We start from the raw sequence: 18,174 nt of genomic DNA, 5'->3' as shown, positions 1-18,174 counted from the left end.
GTAATTTATAAAGTCACACCTGAGCGACCTATTTACTTGTCTCTATTTTCAAATAATGTATAGGAGTAGAAATGGGGAAATTACTAGGTGTAGAAAAATAACATAAATCACACACCAGGATTTAAAGTTAATGGCCCATACAGGCGCCCGTATTCTACTGCCTATCATTGGTAGCATGTTAAATGGAGGGGTGCTTGTATCTTGATTATTACAAACAGAAAGCCATTATATCCTCTTCTATCCTTTTCTTGTAACTAAATAACCCAAGCAGTCATTTTCTTTAATATTTACACTGACCTTATAATTAAAGAGAATTCAGAAAACATTTTATCATGCTGAGAACATAGTTTGTTTTCAACATCTTGGAACATAAAAGAATTTTTATTTTGGAAAAAACTTGAGTTATTTATGTAAGGAGAATGTTTGAAATTTGATTAATATATTTAGCATTTACCAGTACCAGTGCCAGATGAATGCCATGGGGTTTAACATGTTGTCTACCCTTTCTATATCTTTTCCATCCGATTTATGTAACTTTTGGCTGTAATAATGATGATGTCCTGTGTTGGGTTTGTGGATTTATTAAAACTCCAACAGACAACACAACCACATAGAACTGAACTGGATCTCCCAGAAACCATAGTGGGATCAGAAAAAAAGATTTACCAGTAATTCTCAAGTGTGCATGGGAACTTGGTGTGATTTTTATGTTATATGCCATTCAGATGCTTTTGAGATAGTTTAAAAACTTATCGAGCATACGTACAATAACTGGAGCAGACATTTTTAAGAGGACCTGTTCAGATGGCCAAGATAAGTGAGCTTCTAAAGAAAAGCCGTATCAAAGACACAGTGTTTATGTTAATGGGATTAAGAAGCCTATTGATTTCTGATGAACTCAAACTGTTAAATTTATCATTGATTACATGTTTTGTATAATATATACATCTGACTTCATGAAAGTTTGTATGTGACTTTATATGTATGATATCAGAGGTGTATGAATCAAAGTTCCCTTCAAAGTACACAAATGCTTATATATAGCTTGTGTATACATTTTTCGTTTGATTTAGATGAAAAATTTGCATGTGACTTTATAATCATGAGATATTGGATGAGTTCAATTATCTATGGACTTGTTGCCCATGATATAGCCAAAATATGTAAAATATAACTCAAAAATGCAATAGTTGGTTTGAAGAAATTAGTATGTAACTTTATATTAATGAAATCACAGATAAACTGACACAGTTTTTTTTTTCTTCTAAATTTGCACTCTTTGAGTATACATGGCTTTAACATTGGAAAGCTAACACCCAAAATTAATAATTATTGGACTGCTGCCCTTGACAAAACCTCCCAGTAGGTATATACTATAGGTAGAGTAGGATTAATTTCAATTCGCATCTATGTCGACTCACTTTCATAATGCTTTAATTTCTTGTTTTACAGTAATTCAAAATCAAATTTTTGCTATGATTAAAATATAAGCTTACTGAAAATGAGTTTGTACAATTTGTAAAAGAATTCAATGAGCTGTTCATAGAGTGGAAGATATTACGGGAAATATAATTTTACTTCAAGTCTTCATTTGCGTATAGAACAGTGGATTAGGCAGACATATTTCCTTGCTGAAAGAACATTACTGAATTTATATTAAAGTCTGATTTGTATTTCGTTCAGGTGAAATATAAAAATGTATATGGATTAGATTATGTTTTGAAGTACAAAGGGGTATTATGCTATTGGAGAAGATATTTCGGATTACAACTGAATAAACATACAAAAGTTAAATTTTAGTACCCTAACCAATTCCTAAGAATCGCAACACATATTTGTCAATATTTAGTTAATTGTCCTTGTAGTTTGAACTTGTACAGTTGTACCAATGTCGCTTTCTTCAAATGACGTCACATATTTTGACACAATCCTAACAGGCTTTATAAATCGGACAGACAAACCCACATGGCGTTGATGTAGGCCTTTTTTCAATGATAAATGTGGTTATGAAAATTTTTAAGCATTGTTTTGAAATGTGGTTGTATACAGACAACCATTTCCGTTCAGTGGTCGCTCAATCATCTGATTGACTTGAAGAAGATTATGCACAGTGTTATTGGATTTTTAACGATTTACAATTATGATTTTCAGAGTTATCCCCCTTTTTAAGATTGACATGAAATTTATATACAGTGTTTATGGCCAGAAACCTACTGCTTCTCAGTAGTTACTGTCAGAGTTATCACCCTTGATCAAATTGAAAATCTTGTGAAATCTCTAGTTAAAGTTTGTTAAATGCTTCCATTGACTGCAAAAGAATAAATAAGTGACTACCTTTTTTGTACTGCTGGGACGAATAAATAATTTAAAAGAATAAATTATGCAATAACCCTTGTAGATTGCTTGGACGACTTATATTTCTGTTCCTGACAACCTAATAACTTCAGATGAAGAAGATCCCAACAGAATATCCAGTGTTAAGAGTTAATTAAAACAATGGCTTGAATATGTCACAGTGTAAAACAGCCAAGAAACGAATAAAATTGATGAATCAAATTAAAAAGTTGAGCTTCAAAGGTGCAGACCCAGTGCTTGAAATTAACCATGGTAAATCTGTGGAATAAGCAATTATACTGGCGGGTACTGAAAAATCACATTTCATTTGTAGTAGAGATCACTTAGATGTGCCTTTAATAAAACTACCATTTTTATACGTCCACATTGAAATGTGGTCGTATATTGTCGTCGCCCCTGTCCGTCCGTCCGGCGTCCACAATTGCTTGTGGACGCTCTAGAGGCCAAAGTTAACATCCGATTGACCTTAAATTTATACACAATGTTTAAGGTCATGAGACGAAGAAGCCTATTGATTTTCAGCGATTTCTGATAATTACTGCCAAAGTTATGGCCCTTGATCACTTCAAAAAATCTTGTGGATGCTTTAGAGACCAAAGTAATCATCTGATTGACTTTAGATTGACACAGAGTTTAAGGTCTTGAGATGAACAAGTATATTGATTTTCAATGAATTTTGATAACTTGAACAGCTAAATCCATTTTATTAAATGTTTTGTATACAAAACGTTAGCATGGGGCAGAACTTTATAAAAACCAAACAAATTCTAATGGTTTTCAGATAATTACTTCATGAGTTGTTGCTCTTAATCAGATTTTAGTGTATTATAAATGTTTCATTACCGAAAAAAGTAAGAATATGCGACAACTCTTGTTGACAGCCCGGACGATTTAGCTGCTGTGGGCGTATGTTTTGTTGTCTGGCAACCTATCTTTATAAAATGCTAACAAAGGTTCAATTTTCAAAACAGTGTCCTTATTAGTGTTGTATGAAATTCAATTTTATTATGCAATTTAAATTATTGTTGTTACATGAACTTCCATGCATATGATGAATGATCGAAAGAACAAGTAAAACAAATTTTAACAAGTTTACATAATACAATATGTATAACAGTACGATATGTATGACAGTACCACATAGACATAAGTTTACAAAATACAATATGTATGACAATACAATATGTATGACAGTACCGCATTATTTCTGTTACGTCTTTTTTGTATTCCTGATTGTTTTCAAATTTGAGTGAAGTCTGTGTCACTTCAGGCCCGGGACTGTACAGCATAGTGGACGCTTACGGCTGGCCACCGGATCCATTCACTTGATTTGAATTTTGTTTATTTGGTGCAATGTCTATTTTCTGTCTTGTCCGCAGGTTTATCTTGTAGATTTTTGTTTTACGTGTAGTGCGGTCCTCCTGCACTTACTAATAGACATAAGTAGTACCAGATTGACACTGAAAATCATTGTAAGAATCGGGTACAATAATGAATACAAAATTTGCAAATTCTGTGATGTAGGCCCAACTATGAACCCTATGCAGATATGAAAAAAATCCCAACAAGAAATTTGTGCTACCATATAGTAGCTTGTTATAGCTACGGTATTTTGTTTTATATTTGGTGCTGTATTATAAAAAGTTAAGGTTGGAAGAACTTTGCTTCATTTGACATACTAAGTATTTTCAACTATTTCCCATCATGCTTTGTTCCTAAACATTAAAATCTATTTTTAGCTCCAGAATAAAGCGCTATTGAAATAATAGATTGGAAACAAGAAGTAAGATGTACAGTGAAATTAGAAATTTGGTTTGAGAAATTTCATATCGTTGCCAAGAAACATTCGAATTACGTAGGTTTTTTTTTAAAAATTTGATAAAAACTCTGAACAATAAGATCTTGCACACGGTTTCAGGGGCTGTAACTCTATGATTAATAGTTGCACAATTTTGATAGACTTTCACTTACTAAACAAAGATGGGACAGAGAGTCGCCACTGCCTTATTTTCTCCCATTTCAATATAAGATTTGGTGTAGGTGCGTTAATATTAAAGGTATTATATTATATTTAAGAGTCAAGTTAATGTACACAGGTAGTCGTTTAACAATAAAACATATAATCTCCATTTCGTCAAAATTGACAGCTAAATTTTGAGATTGAAAACCACCAAAAGCAACCCATTGTGTCTATTTTCTTAATCACCTGTAAGCTGTAATTTTCATAGAATAGGTAAAAACTGAAGTAACAAATTATGTTCAACTAGTTTATAACTACCAGTTAGTGAATACATGTGATTCATTCAACATTCTTTATGGGATAATGTACACAATTACTTACAGCAACATAGAAAACAGAGAAATTTGAAGTATGAATTTTTCTTAAGAGATTGAATTTTTCATTGAATGTTTCCTAACAGAGTGAATCTTTCATTAAATTTTTCCTAACAAACTGATTTTTCATTAAATGGGTTCCTTTACTTGCATTTGAAATATATATTTTCAAATTGAATGTGAATCAGGTTTACAATTTCAGAAAGATTGTTTGAATTTTTATTTTTGTTTGCATATGACATCAGAATTACTGGAAATTAGGATTTAAATCTTGATGTATAAGATCATGATTCTGATTTTTAAGCCTGGAAGACCACCATTATTTTTCATCAGGGTTTATAAGACTGCAAGTAGTGCATTTTGGAACATAAACATCAAATGCGTTTTTTTGAAAATATCAAATTTCTCTTGGCTTAAGCCATGCATATATGTACATGGATTGATTATTTAATATTTAAGTAAGAAAACAAAATCAAAATACCAATGCTAGATGCTACTCGACTTGGATTCAATTGGATTTAAAACAGGCCAATCAATTTGGATCATGGCAAATAAAGATGGTTGTGCTCTTGTTACATAGGGAGATGCATATAGATCTAAGATGGATGGAATTTTCAAGGAGATATATTGCTTGTGATTTTATTTAAAAGAGGTATTACTTGTGATTTTATTTAAAAGAGGTATATTACTTGTGATTTTTTTTTTAAAGGACATATTGCTTGTAATTTTTTTAAAGGACATATTGCTTGAACATATTGCTCGTATTTTTTTTAAAGGACATATTGCTTGTAATTTTTTTTAAAGGACATATTGCCTGTAATTTTTTTAAAGGAGATATTGCTTGTAATTTTTTTTAAAGGAGTATAGCCTATTGCTTTTTGTCCCCCGCCTTTCGAAGAAAGCAGGGGACTATTAAAATGGGTTCGTCCGTCTGTCTGTCCGTCTGTCTGTCTGTCCGTCTGTCTGTCCGTCACACTTTTTGGGACACAATAACTCTCTTCCTAATTGAGCTAGAATGTTCAAACTTGGTGTATGTGTTTATTAGGTCAATGCCTTGATGGAGTTCGAAGATGAGCATTTTCCGCTTAGGGTAAGCAGAGATAAGCAATTTGATTGGTTGATGCTTTGGGACACGATAACTCTCTTCCTAATTGGGCTAGAATGTTCAAACTTGGTGTATGTGTTGATTAGGTCAATGCCTTGATGGAGTTCGAAGATGAGCATTTTCCGCTTAGGGTAAGCAGAGATAAGCAATTTGATTGGTTGATGCTTTGGGACACGATAACTTTTAATTGAGCTAGAATGTTCAAACTTGGTGTATGTGTTTATTAGGTCAATGCCTTGATGGAGTTCGAAGATGAGCATTTTCCGCTTAGGGTAAGCAGAGATAAGCAATTTGATTGGTTGATACTTTGGGGCACGATAACTCTCTTCCTAATTGAGCTAGAATGTTCAAACTTGGTGTATGTGTTGATTAGGTCAATGCCTTGATGGAGTTCGAAGATGAGCATTTTCCGCTTAGGGTAAGCAGAGATAAGCAATTTGATTGGTTGATGCTTTGGGACACGATAACTTTAGTTCTAATTAAGTGAGATTGATGAAACTTGGTGTATAGTTTCATTACAGTAATACCTTGACTAAGTTTGATAATGAGCATTTTCTGCTCAGGGTAAGCAGAGCGATACGCAATTTGATTGGTCGAGACTTTGGAAAACAATAACTCTCCTACTTTGATTGTTAGACTATAAGTAAAGATATACTGTTTGATTGTTCAATACTTTGTAAAAGATAATTTGTGATAAATTTATATGTGTCCTCTAATTATTTTCCTATTTCGGCGGGGGACATCAGCCTCACTGTTGGCTTGTTATTTTTTAAAAGGAGATATTGCTTGTAATGTTGTTAATGGAGATATTGTTTGTTACTTTTAAGAAGCTATGTTTGAAAGTTTTTATAGTTTAAATTGCATGTAATTTATAATATAATTGGGGAATGTTAGCCAACAATTTTAGTATTGTGTGTAGGTATCAAATGTTGTGTGAACCAATAGGAGTCATAGTACAGGCCTGTAATTTGAATATACAGTGGATTGATATGACAACAGGTGCGAGACCAAACGGCTTGCTCTTCTTTCACATTCTGGATTAAACTCTAATCCTGTTGGCCAGGCACAGACTTTACAATTTTACCTTTCAACCCTTGAACCCTGTAACAATCTATCTTAGTGTTGTCTTTAATTATAGGACCAGAGGCAAGGGGTTAACACGCATCTATTATTTTTACATGAAAAATGAGAAAAGTCAGTTGGCCATATATTTAACTATATCAAAATAATACAACTTGAATGATTTTAGAATAAAAAAGTGCTTCTCATATTTCTATCGCATTCCTTCAAGGGCGAAGTAATATTTATTATTGCTTTCTTTATATACTTTTTATATTGTCCCGCTGAAAATATATTGTCACTCTTGATCGATGAGCCATATTAGAATGCATCATTGCTCCATAAGATTATTCCCAAATATGTGTTTAACCCTTAGTGCCAGGCATGTACATAGCTGGATTAAGATTTTGTAGGCCCCTGAGCTACAGGTACTGTTAGGACATTAGTCAATGAAAATTTTATCACTGGCCGACCCAATGGTATTAAATTGGCGCTATTAAAAGTTGCAATTACTTCGGACAACCAAATTTTTCGGGCAGACGGGTAAAGTGAGGAAAAAAAAAAAAAATTCTAAAAAGTGCCTGAAATCTGATGGCTTGTACGTGGTAATAAAACAATAATTTTGTTCAATTGAATACAGTAAATTTGTACTACATTAACTATGGATTAAAACTTTTTGTCTGGAGCCACTTTGCTTTGGGATGCATTTTTCTTTCATCAATTATTGTTTGGGAATCATAATTGATTTAAATTGACTAATGGATTAAAATTTAAAACATTTAAAAGCAGTATAATAAACAGTGTCTATAAACAGAGTTTTTCAGGCATCATAAATATTTGTTTTTCGGAAAGTGAAATTTCTGATGTCCGGTGAATGCAGCTTGAACAGTCTGAGTAATTCAGGTTGTCAAAAAGTGGAATTTCTGTTGTAATCCTATATAAAGTGGGCTATATTGGACCACTTAGAAGTTGTTGTACTCCCGACGTTGTTGTATTCCAGGTTATCATTATTTGTTTCATCAATTTGTCGGGAAGTTAAATTTCTGTTGTCCAATGAATGCAGCCAATTTGCACCTTTGCAGGCAGAGATCGTTGATTCTAAACGAGAATGTTTTCGACATTTCATTTATTGCCCCTTAACTTCAAAAATCCAGTTGCTGTGTACTCACAGCCTGAAATAGTAGAAAAATGCGATTGCTGTAGTCCAATTTTCTGCGAGAGGGGGCATAAACCCTTCTGGTGCCCTTCACGCTTATGGTGCTAGCTGATGACCTGCACCACTGACAGCAAACAGGAATTATTTCGGGCATTTCATTTCTGCCCCTTAACATTCATTGAGCCTGTTTGTCTGTGGTTCTTTAAACAAGCGTTCAGTTGCCTAATCATGTAACTGCTGCGTAATGGAATTAGATTTCTTGTTCTAACTTTCTCTGTGTTTCATATAAAATAGTCTTGATAATCCAACACCTTTCAGTCAGCCGAAGAACAGTTGGTAGAGTGGTTAAATGTTGTCCAGGTTGCCTGTGATGTCTACATGTCTATTTTTTTTAATGGACTTTAAATGGTTATAACTTATTAAATGCAACATTGCCGTGATGATGTTTTGTTGCCCCTCAACCTTTTTTATTTTGAGCTATTTATGAGGGAACTGAAATTCAGGGCCGTTTGTCTTGCTGCCATGTTGACCACAAACATCATTTGATATTGGTACTCTATAACACATAATGTAGATGGAAGCATTCATGTTGATCTAATAAAATTAATAACTGACTTATGGTACTAACCAGGGTAAGAACGGAATTAAACAATTTCCTCCAGATATTCATGAAAGGTTAGAAAGCAGAAATCGACAGATGCTTCTCATTTAATAATGTTACATGTTTGTTCACATGTGCTGATTTTACGCAAACAAACCTCATCTCAAACATACACTTCATTAAGTACTTATTGAAAATATCTTTTGAATAATTCAATCCACTATATTTTGCTTACTATTCAGCTATTGTACTAATTCACCTTGAATTCAATTAAATTTTCACCTTTTTCTCCCATGTCTTTTCATTCTTTTCACCAAAATGTAATTTTCAACAATTCGAAAGATTGAATCTATTAGTTAGATAAATTATATGTTTTGTGATTTGACATCTCAATGTTCTATTAAGTAAATGTGTATTTCTTGGCCAAGAATGAAAGGTTATTGTTTAGAAACTTATAAGCTGTCACACCCAAATTACATCTTTCTATTTAATTCAAAATAAATATATTTAATATATATTTTAACAGAGTTTGTTGTACTTTGATTAAAAAGGCTTCAAAATGCTCAATATGATGTTTATAGAATTTAAACATTTATATTTGTGGGAAATAAGATTGACTAGACAGACATATTTCTCAGCTGGAAATTGACTGGTAACCAAAAATTGTCAGGTAAAAAACAAAAAGTGACCCAATTAAGTACCCTGGTTAAAGAACCTTTTGAAAGTTCTTTCTTAATAGGGGGTCACACTGGCTCGCTAGCCTGGAGATCTGGTGTTCAATCCCTGCATTGGCCGAGAAAGTTCATCCAGATTTTCCGGCGTGGTTCCCCCTTGTCAGTGATGCAGGACGAAGGGTCTGACAAGGACAGCTGTCTGGTCGTTCGGACGAAAAACCGAGGTCCTGTGTCCACATTGTCGTGCACGTAAAAGATCCCTTGACAGCTGGAATTCGATATAAGAGTAGGCAGTAGTGCTGCTGACCGGGCAAAATTTCCCTCATAGCACACTATATGGCGAATGCCCGTCTTCATTAGCCCAGTTCGGAGCAGAACAGTAGGACGTTAAACTCCCATTTCATTTCATTTCTTTCTTAATATAAGTATAGCAAATTTCAATGAACAGGCTTTGATATTATTCTAGATATTACGTTATTCTTGTAAATACTTAAAGAGATCATGCTACGACCATATCATCTTATTCATTACTAATCTGTTTTGAGAATCAGAAAAGTTAACCAGTTTTCTAAAGATATGGACTTTGTTTTGTTATTACAGAAATTAATATGAGATAGTCAAGTTTCTTGGTTGTCAATCATATGGTAATGATAGGAAGCTCCACCCATGTGCACTGGAAGAAGGTAGGATCTGTAAAGAACTGTTTCTCTATTTCAAACCCAGTGGTAAATTCCATATCCTCTCCTCTACATAAGCATACAAGAAAAGATCAGTTTCCAGTTGGTAAAAACAAAGTGTTGAATTACAGCCAAAGTGGTAAGCACAAAATTAGATAGTCATCACCAGAAAGTCATAAATATTTTAGAGGTTGCATCAATGAAAGATAAGATGCTGTGAAATACAAGATTTATATAAAAGATGAAAAGATAACTAGGAATATTTGAATTTTTCTTCTCTATAAATACAGAAACTAGCTATTAAAATTCTTACACAAGAGTTCTAAAGTGGATTCCATTGAAATAAATGAAACTGTTAGAAATAGAAAATGAATGATTATTTTTCTGTATGTTAAATCAAGATATTTTGCAGGAAATTGTATATAACTAGTTACTAGTTCAGACAGGCTTAAAATTAACTATTATTAACTATTTCCTGTCAAATTAACTATTATTTATCACAAATATACAGATAAGAATGTATTATTCAATATATTGCCTGTATAACAATGTGTAAAACAATTAAGAAACATTGTCCAGTATTGCTTGTCATATTTACATTAGGGAGGTTGGGTGATCTAGTGGTGTAACGTGTGCGCATAAAGTCAGTGAGTCAAGTGACGTTTGTACATGACAAGTAGTAGGGTCGCCTGTCCAACCTTGTGGGTTTTCTCCAAGGCCTCCGGTTTCCTCCCACTGCTAAGGACCCCTGTGCACAAGTGAAATCTTGAAATGAAAATTAAGCCATATATTAGTCTTGAAATGACCTAGTGTGTGTCAAGTGGACGTTAAACCCCATTTTTCTCTCTCTCTTTACATTAGTGACACAAAGAAATCTATTGAATATCTGTGATTTTTTTTATGATTTCTCTTCTAAAGTTATTGCTCTTTATATTTGATATTTGTCTAGGATTCCTTGGATCTTTTTATTATAAAATTGTGTTACTGATAATCACCAGCAAGAGTGTTATTTGTCATAAAAATTAGAAAAATTATGAATAATTGAAATTTGTACAAATTGACACAATACCGACAAGGAAGGACTATGGCTAACACTGGATAAACTATTCATAAAACCAACAGACAAGTTACATGTGTGATAGATAGCTAAGGCATGTAAGTCCTAATAGAAACAAATCAATAGGATCATAAAATTGGATATGATACATGTATTGATAAATGTTGCTTACTGGATTTGAAAAAAATTCCACTAGATTTGTTGATATTCAGACACCTATGTATAAGCTGATCTGTAAAGATGCTTTATGTATGATTGTAATAAAAGCTATAATAGTTTAAGAATACACAATGAAAAATGAATAATAATATTGAAAATTTCAGTCAAATTACTTTATTTTGAGCAAGGTTTTAACTGTTTGGAGTTTTGACAAGAAATAGCATAAATAGTCTCAATTGTCAAGTACTGTTGCTACGATAATAAACAAAGTCTCGTTTAACTGTTAGACATTTCTAATCCACTCAATATCTCAGCCATCTGATTGTCTAGAGAGTTCATTATGGGCTTGTTATGTGAATATATGTCTAAATTTTAATTTATATAACATTTGAACCAGAAACAAGACTTGCAATAGGCAGATTTAGCTCTTACATAATGCATTTTAAAAGACATCGGCATTTTTCAGTCAGGAGAGCGGTGCGTTCATAGGTATCCTACTTGAAAATGCAAATTTCCACAAAATTAATGAAATGTGTATGTCCAAAACTATGCAAAAGCTGTCTTGAAAACCAGACGCGCGCTGGATTATTTAAACACTTTATGCATTATTTGCAACTTTTCTGATTTTACTTATTGTAAATTAGATATTCCACCAGGAGCTATAATGATTGTAACACTTTTGTTTCTTATTTGCTGTACACATTCAATGTAAATTCTTTTCTACAGGATTCTAAAATTTGAACATGCACTTACTATATAGGCATGAAGAAAAATTACATTAACGACATATTTTTCGGGTTCTGTGTCAGTATTTCGTCATATACTCCTCATCAACTTTTGATGTGGACATAGTATGTCATTGCCCATGTCCAGATGTCCGTTCACATTTGTTTTTGAACACTCTATGTATCACAATTTTTATATGCCAACATTTTGAGGTGGGCATATTATTATATGGTTACCTCTGTCCATCCGGATGTCCATTCACATTTGTTTGTGGACACTCCTTAATAGGTTTTTACCCTTAATTAGTTTTTAGTGTCTTTTAGATACTCCCATTACCTACAAAACAATAAATATGCGACAACCCTTCTGGATTGCTCGCAAGACCTAGTTGCTGTGGGCGTATGTTTTGTTGCCCGGCAACCTATCTTTGATAACTTGTTGAAGATCTTACCACATGGTTGCAATCATGTTAGTAGTTTTTGTTAACTATAATTTTATAGTTATCATTTAGCTAAATAATTTCTCAAATTTATTGTATTTTACTGAGAATTTAAATATTTAGGCTGACAAGGTTGTGTGGTTTAATATGCAATTCTTATAGCTAGGTTGTAGGGTAGAGTCTTTAACCAATTTACAGTGAAGATGAAAAATGTATACAGGTAGAGAAGAAACTGATTCCCTTATCAGCAATGGCTATTGCAAGATGAAACACTTGTCTTAATGAGGCTTGTTGGAAAAATATGTGAAATTTGACATTGATAATGAGTACTTACATATACATGTATTATAAATATATCATATTTAAATTCTACTTTATATACAACCCCATGTTGTGAAAAGACATTTATGATGATTTGATTTTTGCAAGTAGTGTTTTTTAAAAGCTTGTTGTGTCGTATATATAAAAGAAATAGATATATTTGTACATATGATACATCAGTCTAATGTTGTTAGGTGGAGCCATTTTGTAAATAATGGACATAAAATCAGCAGGGTGCAATAAGTTTTATGAAGGTTGTCATTATATCCTGATATTTCATATTTTCTTCCATTATGGCCAACTAGAGTGGTATTGAAAAAACTTGATGCGTAAAGGTATTTGGGATTCAGGTAAAATGATTGGTGTGCCTGAAAACAGGATTGGTATTGAGTAGTTGAGCCATGGGTGAATGAACAGCCAAAAGCCAAGTATTTCTCGTAAAGAAATAGCAAAAAGAATGTCTTTTGAAAATATAAAAAAAAAGTAACAAACCCATTTTGTTCAAGAAATGAAAAGATGATACGAAAAAAAAATATCGCAGTAACTATTTTATTTTAAATATCTTTTACCTGCCAATTTTTAAAAAAAAATCCCCAGGTGAAATGTTTTTAAAAGAGTTGGGATATTGTCCTAGTAGTGACTCATATATATTTAATATCATAATTTAAAAATGATTCATTTAGATGATATTATATAGAGATGATGGTAATGATAACATTCAATAAGACATCATTAGATATTGGTATGAATTATTTTGAACATTTTGCAAATTTGTTTTCTTCTCGTCATAGTACATTAATAATTTATAAATCTTTCAGTTACCTTATTTGTATGGGAGAAACAATATTGTATTTTATTGGACTATTTAAATACAACTGAGATCATTACTACAAATATTTTATATTTGATTGATAATAGAGGAATATATATTTGATTACGACCAATGCAGGAAAAATCAACATCTTTACAATCAAACCTCTTAGCTGAATGACCTGCAAATGAAGCATATTGGAAAGAAAAAAGTTATGTTGGCCAAACACATTCATGTTGTTCCTGTCAGTGCATCATTTGTCCTTAATTTGTTGTAAACACTCTACAGACTTCTTCTATCATTTAGTATTCCAATATGTTGCTTACATTAGTGAGACAAAGAATCAAGTTTAATTTCAGCGATTTCCGGTAATGGCTTCCAGGGTTATAGCCCATGATCACATTGTGGAATCATGGGAACATCAATAATTTGATGCCTTGGTTCTGGAAGGTTGTAAGTGTCACTTATGACCCAAATAGCTTTTTTTGCATAGGATGATCATATTAGGATCACTAATCACATTGGGGGGCTTCTCTATGCAAAATTTAGAACTGTAAGGTCGTAGCTTCCACATAAAAATTGCTTTTAAAAAAGTTGATATTGTAACTGTGATATATAGATCGGAATAGGTTTCCCTCTCATATCTCAAAAACTGAATCTGACAATTTTTGAGACTTAACAACTTTCAGAACTATGCCATCGAATTATCATCTTATATATTTGAAAATTATATACATTATTCTATATTATAAATTCATATATATACATTATTCAAATTACCATACTGATATATAGAATCCTATCAAGTTTCATCAATTTGTGTTAATTTGCTGCAAGAGTTATTGCCCATGAGTTTCAACAGCTTGGGTTGATTACTTCTACTGGTAGTTCACTTTGTAAACAAGAGACTTGGACAAACCTATTACAAATTCAATCAAGACACTGAATGATTATATCATATTAGAGATATGAAATGCCATTAAAATGTTCTTTAAATGGAAATTAGACCCGATATGTCTTCAGATTTTACTGGTGCTAGACTATTTGGTTTTCCAAAAAAAAAAAAATCATGTATTCTGTAGAATATGCAGTTTTGCTGTTTATAGGTGATTGTAATATATAATACATGTGAGTCAGCATAGACTCATTGTTCAAACCTGGGGTATTTTTTGCATTAATTTCATGTAGACAATAATTTGATGTTTAACAGTACATGTATATAAGTTATAAAACAATCGTGAATATATTTGGTTGTGTCTGCATGGTTGTAAAACATGGTTAGAAATGGTAGGATTTTTTAAGTTACCGGTATATATGACAGAGTTACCTTCCACCTACCACATAGAGACAATATGTTTATAATTGTGAGATGAGGTTGTTATGTTTTTATAATGTTTTTAATGTGGTACTAGTAAAATGTGGTGATTGTTTAAACTGCTATAGCAGTAAAATAACAAAACAACATTATCAGGCTTATATAGCCTCTATTTTACATGGACACCATTTTATTAGATGCCCATTTAACAAACACTATATGGAAATGGAATTAATTGATCGGTTGTGGATCCAAATGGATGTGGTTGTAGTGGGAGCTTTGCAATACCACATGACACTTACTGTTCCATGATTGAGAGATAAAATATATATTTTATTTCTAAGATATATTTATATATTTAACTATTGCATAAAAATAACATTATTGGATTTACTGATATTTGTCAACATTAACATTACATGAAAGATATATATTTTTTTAAATCAAAATTTACTCTTATGTCAGTGTAAATGACATAAGTACTGTTTGAAATTCAATCTGAAATATGACTTATCATTTTATAATATATTATCTCTCTGGTTTTTATATATCACCTGGCCAAAGTTGTCTTTCAATCACTCTAATGTTTTCAACTCAGCGATGCACAAAACCTGACTTTGATGAATCGAGATTGCATAATTCCCAGCTGGCTTTGAGGGGAAATCAAAAATACCATCTGCATGCCATATTTTTACACATCAACAAATATAGCTTTCAAAATCACTCAATGTTTTTGATGCGTAGTTCCATCAGCTTCTCACAGATATGAGGTCAGTGGGTGTCAAACTTCTTGAAGTAAGCTTCATCTTTTTTTTCTACATGAACTTAAGTAGTGATACATGATTATATATGAAAACAGATGGCGTTACAAACCAAGTTTCCGCTACCAAATAAATTAGCATGTCTCAGATAGGAAACATTCATTTTAGAAAACGTTTTCTTGCCAGCTTTTAATTACTTTATACATCAAATTATATGCCAGTGCTTATGAATTTTTCTATTAATTGAATAGCACATTTTCGTTTTCCTACAGCAGCTTGGTAATTTATAACTTATGTTTTTATAATCATTCTCAAATTACAAATATAATGTAAATACTCCTTCCAATTAATAAATTTGTTTCTTTATCATTTCTCATTTCTTGAGCAATTTTCCTTCTTTGTCAAGAAATTTGGAGAATTATATTGATATGATGTTTGGCAGTGAGAATACTATGAAAACAAATGGTATTATTCCTGACACCTTATTTTTGTAAATAAGGGTTTAGAGGTATTTTTACCACATCATAGACAAAATACATACACGATACTAAAAGATAGAAGTCAATTTTGATTTGCATGTTTGTACTTATTGCCAGCCTGTGCAAGATGGAATCACATACACCTTTAAAACTCAGCTTCTTTGAAGTTTTGATATTAATCTTTTCTGTACAGAAGTAATGTGGCACACTACCTGTCAGTCAAAGTTGATATTTAAGTGTTGGTGCCAGTAAAATATTTTGTATTATTGACTAACAGATATGAAGGTTATATAGAAGTGATAATGTTTGGTATTAAATGAGTTTAGCAGATATAATATGATTTTAATGAGTCCAGTAAAGTTATATACTTCGGCTTGATCATTAAACCATTACATTATTTCAGCCATTAATAAATATTTAGTTTAAACGTACACCAAATTCTCTATGCTTTATCTCTACCCACAAACTTCTGCTTTTCTAATTGAAGTTATCTTGAGCATACTATCCCGTCTGTTGTACTGTTGAGCAAGTGTATGTTTATGTTGAAATGTTTTTTTGAAATATAAACTCTATAAGTATATTAAAATAAAGTACATTGTTTTTGGATATGGTTTAATATTGTAATCATGTTTTGAAATAAGTCTCCCAATGCTGTATTGATTGCAGGCTTTTAATTAAACCTGTTTTGATCTGAACTTTTTTTTAGCATGGACAATAAATTAGTGTTCTCTTTACTAAATAAAAATCCTATGAATTGTAAAACCCTCTTTAGCTACAGTGGAGGTTGGATGGCCGAATGGTTTGCAAGTGCGCGTTGTATCATAAGGTTTGTCATTGAATCAACTGGCGTGGTTTCGATTCCTCGGTTGTATGTGACAATGAGTACGATTACCTGTCCAATCTCGTGGGTTTTCTCCCACTGTTAGTTCTGAAATGACAAAATGGACGTTAAACTCCATCTTAATTCGTGGTTGTGTAATGGGAGAATGAAATTTCAAAACACCAACTGGAGTGTTTGCGGAACAATCAGGAAATAATTGTACAACTTACCCAAATTAATTTATTCTGAATGCTTTCATTCCAATTGATAAAGTGGATTATTTGACACAATGTTACTAAATGTAAACACTACAACAATCAAAATAAACCAGGTTTAGATAGAATGCAGGTATAGTAGACATAATAGTTGGTTCTGTAATGGGAATCGTAGATGTATCATATTGTCTAACCAGAAATATAACATTGTCATCTTACCTGTACCTTCATATAAAAATCCTACAACATGTATTTACATTATCAGCAATGAATTAATCCATTTTGTCTATTATCTAAATTCTAGTCCTATTTTAAAAATAACCTGTATGTTGGGCTAGTGAACCAGTTTAAAAACACCAGCTCCATACATATCTTCCAGAAAGCTTGTGTTCTAAGCTGGATTATCTTGGCCGTCCGATCAGGTTGGTTTAAAATTGACAGCTTTAGCTAGCTTAGGTTGTGCATTTCATTTTGTGGAAATTTGCAGTTCCAAATAGGATATACAAATGCAGAATTAGATGGAATGTTTCCAGTCTGTGTGCATGGTACACTCTCCTGGCTTAAAATTACAAGAAAGTACAGCAATAAGTTTTTATTGGGTGTATAGCAATATTATATCCTTTATTTTGGCAATTGCTCGTACTTAAAGCATCAACAGACTGTTGGAATGAGGAGAAATATTTTAGAAATATTTTATTTTTATGTTTAACTTGCAGATGATATTAATTAATCATAATTAATATAAGTTAGAGACGGAAATACAAATAACTAGAATATACACAAAATACACATTAGTGTCAACTTAGATGATTAACTGTAACAGGTGAAACCGACAGCTAACCTTGTCAGACCAACTTGGTGGAAAATTCTCCTTGAAAGAAAATATGTATTTTGTGCCAAATTTGAGTTTCAAAAAGGCTATCGTATTTCTGATGGTACAAAAAAGCCTTTGATTTGAACTACTTATACCCTTAATTTTCATTGGTGATTATATCTTTGATGTGTGCTGATTAGTGAAGAGTGGCACAACCGATTTAATGATTCAGCTTTCCATCACCATTTTACCATACATTATTATACAATATATATCAATAACATTTATTTTGCTAT

The 18,174-nt window shown here is 32.2% G+C and overlaps 1 protein-coding gene across 1 annotated transcript in view; it reads left to right on the top strand.

The window, feature by feature from the left end:
- LOC126829624 (cell adhesion molecule-related/down-regulated by oncogenes) overlaps positions 1–18,174 on the top strand; it is a 131,447-nt gene that overhangs the window by 41,273 nt on the left and 72,000 nt on the right. The window contains exon 3 of the mRNA XM_050559598.2: positions 9,885–10,100. The gene's annotated coding sequence lies outside the window, so the exon portion shown is untranslated. The remainder of the gene's footprint in view (positions 1–9,884; positions 10,101–18,174) is intronic.

Source organism: Patella vulgata, chromosome 8 (assembly GCF_932274485.2).
Source record: "Patella vulgata chromosome 8, xgPatVulg1.2, whole genome shotgun sequence".
Taxonomy (NCBI): Eukaryota; Metazoa; Mollusca; class Gastropoda; family Patellidae; genus Patella; species Patella vulgata.
The sequence above is the reverse complement of the archived record's forward strand: the minus strand, read 5'-3'. Positions and strand labels throughout refer to the sequence as shown.